The sequence below is a fragment of the Urocitellus parryii genome, chromosome 14 (genome assembly GCF_045843805.1).
Source record: "Urocitellus parryii isolate mUroPar1 chromosome 14, mUroPar1.hap1, whole genome shotgun sequence".
In the NCBI taxonomy this organism is placed as follows: Eukaryota; Metazoa; Chordata; class Mammalia; order Rodentia; family Sciuridae; genus Urocitellus; species Urocitellus parryii.
Genome location: NC_135544.1, coordinates 16,242,189 through 16,253,656, shown reverse-complemented (window position 1 = coordinate 16,253,656; position 11,468 = coordinate 16,242,189). Strand labels below are relative to the sequence as shown.

Sequence of the window (11,468 nt, the reverse complement as noted above, 5' to 3'; positions counted from 1 at the left end):
CTCCTCCTCCACCTCCTCCTCCTCCTCCTCTTCCTCCTTCTCCTCCTCCTCCTCCTCCTCCTCCTGCTCCTCCTCCTGATGGATCTTGCTTTTTTCTTGATGTTCCTGGGCCCTCAGCTCAGCTTCCTTCGACGCACCAACAGGGCAGGGAGCAGCTGTCATGGGCCCCTCAGCTTGGTGGATGAGCTGAGGAACTGAAGGCAGGAGGAGTGGCCTGCGCCCAGGAGGGGGGACCCTTACTGCTGTCAAGGGTCCCAACATGCGCGAGTTGTTCTGGGATAGCACTGGCTTTTTGCGCAAGGACCCCCAGGACGCGGGCAGCAGGATCCCCGGACAGTGGAGCTGGCCTCTGTCCCTGCCAGCAGCAGGAGGCCCCCGAGGTGGAGGTCGGGGATCCTGTTGGAAACGCCTGCTGGCAGGGCTGGGGGGAGAGGCAGGTGCGGCGGGGTGGTCCCTGTGAGGAGCGGGGGCCTCCCGGGAGAGGCGGAGGGGCGTTGGATGGGCCACCAGGGCCCTGCGGCGCAGCCTGCGACAGCACTTTGCAAGAAGACTGCCCATGGAGGGCACTGGGGCTCGTCACTAGAAGACAGAAGCCCACACTAGTCCACCCTGGTCAGCACAGAGCAGCTTGGCTGAGAAGCCAGCTCCTCCTTGGACCAAAGGCTGAACTCCAGTTTAGCCTTTGTGACGTGTGGATGGAACCTGTGACGCAGAAAGGACTTGAGCCAAGGCGGTTGGTCAAAGGAGGCTCCAGGGTGAAGAGACCCCCACCCCCCCTTGGTCTGAGCTCAGGCTCCTCCTGACACTGTGCTACTGCTTCTCCCACACCCACCGCACAGTTATCCTCACCCTCCAGAGGGTCATTCTGAGGCTGCTTTCCTCTGGGTTACTTAGGCAGTCATTCCACTTGGCTCCAAAAGTATCTCCACGGTTCTACTGGACATGACTGTACCCATCCAGAGTCAAACCACCATCAGTTGCCCCCAGATAGCTCTAGTCAATTTTTCCTCCATAGTTCCCACCATACTATCAAGTTAGAAAACCATTACAGTCGTCCCTGGAACTGTCCCACAGAATCCTTGAGCTAGTAATGGTGCCTGACTGTGATGTTACTTCAGGTAAAATAATTATATTTTCTTTTGGAAGAGTTCCCTTTCATCCTGACCAAAGCATATACACATCCTTCTCTCTACACCACATTGAAGGTGTGCAGTGTTCTCCCTGTTGCCTACATTGCATTTTCCAGAGATCTCAGTCCATGTTTGGCTGACTGCATTGCTCTGGGGCTAAGGTGATGCAGAACATTTCATGTCTCAGAGGTGTCTATCCATGGGTAGCCAGCTCCATTGTCCTGGGCCAGAGGTGGAGCAGAACATTAGGGCACAAGGACATTTTGAAAGGCAGCTGCTCACCTCATGGCAGCCACAAAGCAGAGAGTAAGAAGGAGCAAATGGCAAGATTTATCTCCAGGGGTTTGCTACTAGTGGCCTAGCTTGCTACTTGTGGAGCCAGCTTTACTGCAACTTCTCTGGCCAAACTCGAGTTTACCCTCTGCTACCTGCTATTTATTTTCACAGAAATCTGGATAAATGCTGCTAGCAATATCCATACCACTGGATGAAATTGAAATATTCATGCTGCATTGAAATTTTTTCCACTAGAATATTTAAGACATCACCTCTAAATTCAGCAACACAGTGCAAGGAAATGTGTAAAATGTAAAATGACAATGAATTTGCTAGAATGTAACATGAATGACCTCTAGTCCGTCTTCCAATAGAGTACTCCTTCTCCTCAGCAACCTCATAAGCACAGTCTTTAGTATTGATAGTCCTGTTGCATTCTGGCCTTCTGAGCCTCCACCAAAATCACACCCAAAGCTCTGCTTACCATGCTGAAAGCTTTTCCAGATGGCATCTCTCAACTTTTGAAAATTCTACCCCAAATTCCAAAAGGACCTAGACATTATTAAACCACATGGTCAGATTAGTCACAGTAAGGAACTCATCTCTTGGTAACCATTTCTAGTCTAGTTAGCTTTTTTGCCACTATGATCAAAAGACAATACAATTCCTTGTTCACTGGGACATTCTGACACCACTGTTCCATGTACTACCCATCTTGTGCTCCAGAATAGGCCCCAGTAAAGCCTCTTGCATATGAATTTTAAAATTTTTTTAAGTTATACATAACAGTAGAATGCATTTTGATACCTTATAGGTACATGGAGTATAACTTCCCACATTTTCGTTGTACATGATATGGATTTACACTGGTCATGTATTCATATATGAACATAGGAAAATTATGTCTGGTTCATTCTATTTTTCCTTTTCTCATCCTTTCTCCACTTTTCTCATCCCTTCTCCCTTCCCTTCATTCCTCTTTGTCTAATCCAATAAATTTCTATTCCCCTTCCCCTTATTGTTAGCATCTGCATATCCAAGAACATCGACCTTTGGTTTTTTGGAATTGGTTTATTTCATTTAGCATGATACTCTCCAGTTCCATCCATTTAGCAGCAAATGTCATGATTTTATTCTTTATGGTTGAGTAATATTCCATTGTGTAAATATACCCCATTTTCTTTATCCATCATCTGTTGAAGGGCACCTATGTTGCTTCCATAGCTTAGCTATTGTGAATTGAGTTCTGAAAATATTGATATGGCTGCATCACTATGGTATGACGATTTTAAGTATTTTGGGTATATGTCAAGGAGTGGGATAACTAGGTCTACTGATGATTCCATTCCAAGTTCTCTGAGGAATCTCTGTACTGCTTTCCAGAGTGATTCTACCAATTTGCATCCTCACCAGCAATGTATAAGTGTACCTTTTCTCCCAACATCCTTGCCAATATATATATTTATGGAATGATCATATTTCTTCTGGGAAGTATCTGATTGGGTTTTTTGGGGTTTTGGGGGGGCTGTTTTTTTTAGTTCTTTCTATATTCTGGAGATTAATGTTCTATCTTGCCGATGGTTTACTTATTTGTTCCTCATTTCTGTCTTGGATAGAGTGGGCTGAGCTGGTTTCACCAAGAGATGGTGACGCCAAGAGATGCTGGGCTACAGGACATCTCAGGGTCATCTCCAGAACTCCTGTGTGATCCTGCCCCCAATGGAATGCACTTCAGAAGTTCACACTGCTCCACTGGAGGTTTTCAGCTGCTGCAGAGGAGAAGACCAGACTCTCCACTGCAGGCTGATCCTCAAGTCTGCAAAGAGATTATGCAAGTAGGGATCCCAGATTTCCATTTCAGCTTTAGAGCTGGCCTATTGGAAGAATCCATATGACAAAGTGACAGAAACAATCACAGGACAGGTACCTCTAGGAAGGTAGCATCCCCACCCCAAAGTTCTAGATCCTGAAATCACAAGATTCTTCTACTGACACATAGAGGAGGAGACCTTCTCATACCCCCACCACACCCAAAACTTGGATTTCATGTCACTGATCAAGACTTAGAGCTGCATAAGGAAGCAGCCCTCCAGCATACCAAGGGTCCTGAGCGCTACCCAAGCCCTCTAGAATTGAAGTGATGGGCAACCTTCCTGCTCCCTACTGCTGCCATAGGGATGGCTGGGGGATGGGCCCCAGTGCCCTCATGGGCCAGGCTCTGCTAGGCTCCACCCCAGTCTGGTGGGTGCTCTGCTGTGTCTCTGCCTACCTGTCTGGGAGGCCAGCTGGCTGCCAGGTAGACAGCAGACTGGGCCTGCGCAGCCACTCCAGAAGCTCTGAGGTCCAGGCCAGAGGAGTTCAGAGGCTTCCATGCTGCAGCTGGCCTGCAACAGAGCCTAGGCAAGAAGGTAGGGACACCATGTTCTCCCTCAAGTCATCCAGACCCACCTCCAGAGCCTACCTCCTGCCGCCGCCACAGACTGAATACAAGATCAATTCGGAACCAAAGATTAAAAAACTGGAGCCAGAACTTTTGCCAGGAGAAATTGTTTTAAATAAAGTCAGCTTTTATAAGAAAATGCATTGCAACATACACAAGTCAGTATGATTTGTGGGGAAAGCTGATATGCAGTAACTTCAAAATCTCCTTTATTATGGATGACCCAATAGCATTATAGAAATTGCATTATAGAAAACTTCTTCTTGGAGAACATGATGACCCTTTAACATGTATTGAACAAAATATCACAATAAATGACCATAAGAGGTAGCAGAAAGTCCCAGGTCCCAACAAGAAATCAAAACAGGGTTTATTGTAAAGATTTCAGAATTGTTAGATTTTTGCTTTGATGAATTAGGTCCTGAAAGTGCCCCAAAGGTATGCCTTGCAATAGCTCATGATTCTTCCCAGCCAACAGACCTCCAGCTACTCTTTGCATTTGAATAAGTTGGGCGAAAAATACCACAATTCAGCTAACAAATTAATGGAATACCCTCAATAGGTGGAGGAGGAGGAGGTAGTGGAGCTAGTGGTGGCAGCAGCCAGAGAACCCCACTACTTGAAACTTACTCACATTGGGACAGAGAAATCAAGAGGACTGGTGCTCTCAGGTGGAGAGTCTGTTCTGTGAATGAGGGTTACAGGAGATCGACTTGCCTTCCAGAGTACTTTGTAGTGCCAAGTTCTTTAGCAGACCAACATCTGAAAATCTTTTCGCATTCTTTTGTTGGAAGAAGCATGTCACTCTGCTATTAAAGCCACTCAATGGCAGTGCTCTTGTGTGAATAGCCCTCATTAAAGATGTGTTGCAGCAGAGAAAACTGACCAGAGGATTTGTTATGCAATAACTAAAACTCATCCACAGAGAAGTTATGTTTACAACTCAGGTTTGGATAAGATCTTGCCTAATGTTCAAGAAATACAGGCGACATTTGTAAAACTTAAGCCAACTATGCATTCATGAACCTTTTGAAGAAATGTAGAGAAATGGCTATCTTCGCTAGAAAATATTCTGTGGTTAGAATATGTCAGGGCTTTTCTTAAATATTTAGCAGAACTTGTGTACATGCTAGAAAGCAAACATCTCTCTATAATACTACAAGAGGAGGAGGGAAGAGACTTAAGTTGTCTTATAGCTTCTCATGTTCAAGTGATGCTGAATCCATATTTTAGGATAATTACTGGATTTCAGAGTCTGCTACAGAAGGAGTGGCCCATGGCAGGATTTCAGTTCCTAAACAGATGCAACCATTTGAGGAGATCAGAAAAAGAGTCTCCCTTATTTTTGCTGTTCTTGAATGCCATGTGGCAACTGTTAGAACAGTACCCAGCAGCCTTTGAGTTTTCTGAGCCTTACTTAGCAGTGCTTTGTGACAGAATCCAGTTCTCACTGTTCAGCACCTTCCTGTTCCACTTTCCTCATCAACAGGTGAAGCAAAGCACAGAATTTGTTATCAGCAAAAATATCCAATTGGGAGATGAAAAGGGCTTAAAATTCCCTTCAGTTTGGTCTCCTCAGTTCACAGAATGCATACAGAATGGCTCTATCAAGTCTTTTAAACAAATGAAGAAAAGCTACAGCTCCACACTAAGAGGAATGCCATCTTCCATAAAGAATGGAATCATCAGTGACCAAGAATTAGTGCCCAGGAGAATTAACTCATTAACTAAAGCCACTTAAGCACACCGACAGCCAGAACAATGATATGGAGCAATATTTTAGAGAGTGGTTTTCCAAACCAGCTAACCTGCACAGGGTTATTCTGCCACATCTCTGGAACCCACAAAAACCTGTGGAGACTGTGCTACTTCTGCTGGATCCCTGAGGCTCAGAACAATCTTGGGGGGTCCATCACTGCCTTTCACAAGCTCTCCCTTCTGGCTCATGAAGTGGATGCGCTCAGTAGACTACAGCAGTGCAGCCCCTGAGAAGCCTTCTATGCAGAGCTGGACGTACTTCAGAGCTAGTGGCCCTCATGACACCTAAGGGACATCAGAGTTTCTCTCCTCTTCCTTCCCCTGTTTTCCTGCAGGAAATCTGTGCAGATGAGGTATTTTAGGAACACCAGTAAGCAAACTGTAAAGTCGGGCCAAAATGGGGTTCTCTACCAAGACACTTGCAAATGAAGACTAAAATGTAGTATTTTCGGAACATTTTGAGGCAAGCTCTAAAATTTTCCCTCTGAATCAAAATTGTTAACCTAGGCATTTAAAAACTCTGATAACTTTATATGTAAGAATAATAGATGAAATTTGCTCTAATATTTAAAAATATGTTGAACCATTCTCCCTTCACAGTTATCGTAAGAGAAATATAATTTTATTTTTTATGTTCTCTTTCTATCATTATAGTTCTGGCTCATTTTAGGTGATGTGCAGACAAAGCTTCTCCGTTCTTATAACTATGATCAAACTAATCAGGTTTTCTTTACTGTATTTATTTTGTCTGCATCCATTTTTCCTATCTACTAAAGCTGACCTGAAACTGATCAGATTAGAAACTTAAAGAAGTAGAGGTCAGGAAAGTTAAGAAATTAGTATTTAGTATATTTCCAGGAACATCCAGTAAAACCCACAACAAACTTCAGTAGGTATTCCTGTAATTTTTTTTTTTTTTTTGGTCACATTCTGTTTCTCTAATTGAGCTTACATGAGTTCAATTCATACATTGTTTTGAGGCTAAATTTTTTGATCACCTTGTTTGGTCCTTAGACAACTGTGTTTCAAAATCATGAGTTTGCTTTTAACTCCACAAGACTAACTTTAAAATGATGTGCACCGTAACCTTAAAGTATCACTGTAGATAATAAAACTGAGAGGTGCCTTTGACTTAAGATATGAATAACAGAGAAAAATCTCATTCACTTTTTAAAATTAGGGGGTTAAAATACCACTGCATACTGAACATAGGTTTTTCATACTAAGCTCTATAACAGTAGCCAGGAGTTCTCAAAGCCATATTTCTGTCCTTTTGAAAATCACTGAGGACACAGCAGCTGTGGGGTGCTGATCCTGAGAAGTTCCACAGGCCCCCAGCCCTACCTCTGGCAGGCTGGTGCCTAGACAGGAGAGCGCTGTCTGCATAGACCACAGGGCCTGTTGGAGGCATCCTGGCTTCCCTGTCAGCATTCCGGGCCTGGTGAAGTGTGGCTGGCAGACACTCCATGGAAATAACTAGTGAGGTCGCGAGTCAGGGCACCTGCACAGGCGTTCTTCTCCTAAAGTTCTTAATGCTTAGGAGAAAGAAAAGTGTACTTCTCTCAAAATACTGCTGTTCTAACAAATAAAAAAGCACTCCCTCACAGCCCTTCCTAACTTCTGACAGCAATATTAAGAGAAGACCAATAAATTTGAAAAGGTGTTTTCCTGATCTTAAACTCCCTCATTTTCAAACTATGACAAGAATCTAGCCAGCTTTGCAAGATCCAAGCGTTAAGCTCCTTATAGTGGTGGCACTGGTAGTGACATTTGGCGCCATTCCCCCCACACATAATCACCACACCCCCACTATTGAAAGGGTACACATATTAAAATCTCACTATGTTAGAATCCTTAAACTACCATCATAAGATTTTGAAAATTTTTATAGTAAAGTATCTAGTTAGCTTATTTCCTTTCCTAAAACAATTTTTTTTCTTTTTCAGGATATTTTTACCTATATGTAAACTAAATAGCTATTTCCAATTTAATTGTTTGCCTATTAAATATTGTTTGATAATGTTTCTGAATTTAATAGGACAGAAGTTTTTAAAAATGACTTAGGAAATTCATCATTTTGCAGATTAACCCTACTTTTTTAAAGCTAATTTGTTGCCTAGAAAACAAGGGCTATTTTCAAAATATACAAATAGTATTATTGTCATTAAACTCTTTATAGCCTTTGAATAGAAACCAGTCCTAACCCCCTTAAAACACCACAGCATTTTCTGCCATTGAAATTTCAATAATTTCCCCTTTGCCACTAAGCTGATTTTTTACCATTACAAATTGTTCTAAATTTATTTTTTGGATTGATCATCTATTTCTGTACAATTTTCTTTCCTCATACATTTATTTCATTTCCCTTAGGTTTTGTTTTTTGTAAATTTATAAGTTTAAAAAGATTAGATACTACTAATAATGTCTCAAAATAGAAAAATACATATTTTGTACGATAATCAAATGTAGTAAAATATGGGTTTTTGTTTTATTTTGACTGAGTAGTTGTTATCATCATGATTATTGTGCCACAATTCATTGTGCATATTATGAAAACCACCTATTAACAGCCTTAAATCTGGGTCATTATAAAGCTGCTTGGCATCTCTGCCAACTAAAATGACACTGTGGTGACAGAAGTAGCAAGCACGGCTGCATGCAGTGTACCAAAGGGAGCCAACACCCCTAATCTCCATAGTCCTGTGGAGCCTGTGCTGTCGGAATTCAGGCAAAGGACAGATGGGATGGACTTCCTAGTGTTGGACTTCAAGACGTACTAGGTCTTACTGTTTTATGATGGGAACCAATTTTAAAACGAAAATTGTCTAACATTATTTAAGGAAAGGATACTAATTTATACTAACAGGGTGAAAACGGCTCAACACTTCCTTTAACCATGTCTGCTTGCTGTAGCAGTAACCTCAAGTAGTTAAAACTCGACTTAGAAAACAAAAACCTTTGTGCCTAAGACTGATGAATTGAAGACGCCCCTCCCATCACTGATTGGATCCTGTGTTGATGTCATTCCTCTGAGCCCTCACTCTATCTCCTTCCATAGAAGAGGAAGAAAGCAAAAATGAAAGTTCTGTTTTATCTCCTGGAAGACTGGAACCCAAAGGCTCTAACTAAACATGTCTTCAATTTCCTCACATGTTCATGTGAAGAAAAAACGACAAATTAGCCATTGAGTACAGCTGGAAACCACAAAATTTAGGGAATAAAATATTATTTTTGTTCCTTGATATCCTTTTCTCTTTCCTGACACAATCAGAGGAATGCACAGAAGCAGCCAAACCTGGTCTGCACATTTATTCCTCTTTTCAGGGTATCCCAGACAAATGCGCCTCAATAGGAACTGACATTTCAAGAGAATGAGTTAATTCATGTATGAATCGTTTATTTTTTTCCTGCAATATGTAACTCATTATATTCTTTCAATGCAAAATATCCAGAGTGTCAGATGTCACACTCTGGGCTGGGCATCTTGGGCCATTGGGAAGATGAAAGTTTCCCTACGCGTGTTTCTGACCTGAACATCTGTGTCCAGAAAAGCAGGTGTGGAAAAAATGTCCATCTGGAGCTGTTCTGCTGAAATACACTAAGTGGGAAGGGCTCCAAGGTTCTGTCTCTGTTCAGGCTGCAGAGCTGAGCAGAAAGGGGATGCAAGTGCCTTTCTCAGGTAATTGGGTCTGCCAACCAGCAAGTGGCACTAGACATCCCAGTACCTGCTGGGTTTGGGGTCTTTCTGATAGACTCATCCATGCTTCTTCTTGGGGACTCTCCCTCATTAGCAATATAGATACTGTCCAAGTTGAGAAACTCAGGCTCTTAGCACACCCTAGCATCACTTCTACACACCATCCATGGATCCCATGTATCTCAAGTTCAGGAAGTAGGGTTTTCTGTCCAAAAGCAAACTTAGATGACCACCAGGTCTCCTGTAACCATATGTACTATTCTTGCCTCCCTTCCCCATGCACACAAACACATGCTTCTCAACTTGGTCTTTAGGTATAACTGACAAGCCATCATTGTATATGTTTAAGGTGTACTACTTGATATTTTATATATGGATACATTGTGAAATGATTACCAGCAATGTATTATCATGCTCATCATCTCATGCATTTATGATTTTTTCTAGAGGGTTGGAATTAAGAAACTTAAGATCTTCCCTCTGTGCACATTTTAAGAATATGATGCAGACATGTTGCCCAGAGTCACCATGCTGCACACTAGATATGTAGAACTTATTCAACTCACAGAACTAAAACCCCACACGCACTGGAAAATTACACCTCGATTTCCCCCACAGCAACAAACACAGCTATAGCCTGCCTGTGGCCACCACCACCAAGGACACTTGAATGCCTTCCCCTAGGAACCACTACGTGATGACGTCATGATCCTCAAGGGTAAACATATTCCTCAGTTCCAGGGTGCTCTTGGCCATGCATTTATGAGTATATGAATGGCAGTGGGCATTCTGCAAGGAAAATCATAACGTATGCGTAGATAAGTGAACTGTAAAATGCATTTTGACTCCACCAGGATGTCCCCTGAAGAGAATGTCACTGGGATGCAGAAATACTAATTGAAACCCAGAGAGCATTTCACAACTGTTCTGGCCAGAGTAGGGTGATCATCAGTGCACTTCTTCAGTGTCACTAGATTGAAGAACCACTGCTCCTTGTGAGCAGGTTCATTTCATGTCGCACACAAAGCACTGAGGATATCAAGTGGAGGGCATCTGATGGAGCCTAGTAAGTGCACTCGCGGCTCTCTGCAAGTCCTCCAGCAGGTCTGCGCTGAGCCCCTAGGCACTGCAGCAGGGCTCAGGCTTGGCTCTGCAAGCTGTGCAGCACCTTAGTCTATAAGAGTCCAGTCGGGCTGGCAGGCATCAATGGCACCCATGAGGGCAAGTAAGGCCTCAGGTGGTGATGGTGGCTGTACTGAAGCTCTCTGCCGCTCATGAGCACCAGGCTGCTCTAGCCACCGTTGTTCACACGCTTGTGTCCAGATGCCAGTCGCGGTTTATCCCCCAGGCACCCGCGCTGCGTGATTAGACATGGGAGGGTCCAGTAAGTAGGGGAAGCCAGGTGCCAGAGTCCGCGAAGTCAGGCTCTGGGGTCCCACCGCTGGTAACACCGCCTCTGCTAAGCAGTGAGCATCAACACATCGCCTGGGTTCAATCCCCAGCACCAGGCAAAAAAAAAAAAATTAAATTAAAAATTAAATTAAAAATAAATAGGCTCTGTTTTAAAATGCCATGATTATATATATATATATATATATATATATATATATATATATATATATATATATATATAAACCCTTACATCTATATATACAAAAAAGGAAAACTACTAGAACTAATAAGTGAGTTTAGGAAAGTCAAGAATTCAAGGTTGGGCTGGGGATGTGGCTCAAGCGGTAGCCAGCTCGCCCGGCATGCGCAGGGCGCTGGGTTTGATCTTCGGCACCATATAAAAAATGAAATAAAGATACTGTGTGTCCACCTACAACTAAAAAATACATATTAAAAAAATAATAATAATAAAAGATAAAATTAAAGAAAATATTTAAAAGACTCTGTCTCTAAAAAAAAAGAATTCAAGGTCAATATACAAAAATTGTATTTTTGTTTCCTACTAGATAAGCAACTAGATGTTGACATTGAAAAAATTAGAATATGCAATAGAATTTTAAAATTGAATAAATTTTAACCAGGCACAATAGCTTATGTCTGTAATCCCATAAAATTGGGAGGCTGAGGCAGGAGGATCACAAGTTCAAGGCAAGAGGATCACAAGTTCAATGTCAGCCTTAGCAATTTAGCAAGACCCAGTCTCAAAATAAATAAA

The 11,468-nt window shown here is 42.5% G+C and overlaps 1 pseudogene; it reads left to right on the top strand.

The window, feature by feature from the left end:
• Positions 1-3,825: 3,825 nt before the first annotated feature.
• On the top strand, positions 3,826-6,040 carry LOC113175920 (myotubularin-related protein 10 pseudogene; annotated as a pseudogene).
• The last annotated feature ends 5,428 nt before the right edge of the window (positions 6,041-11,468 follow it).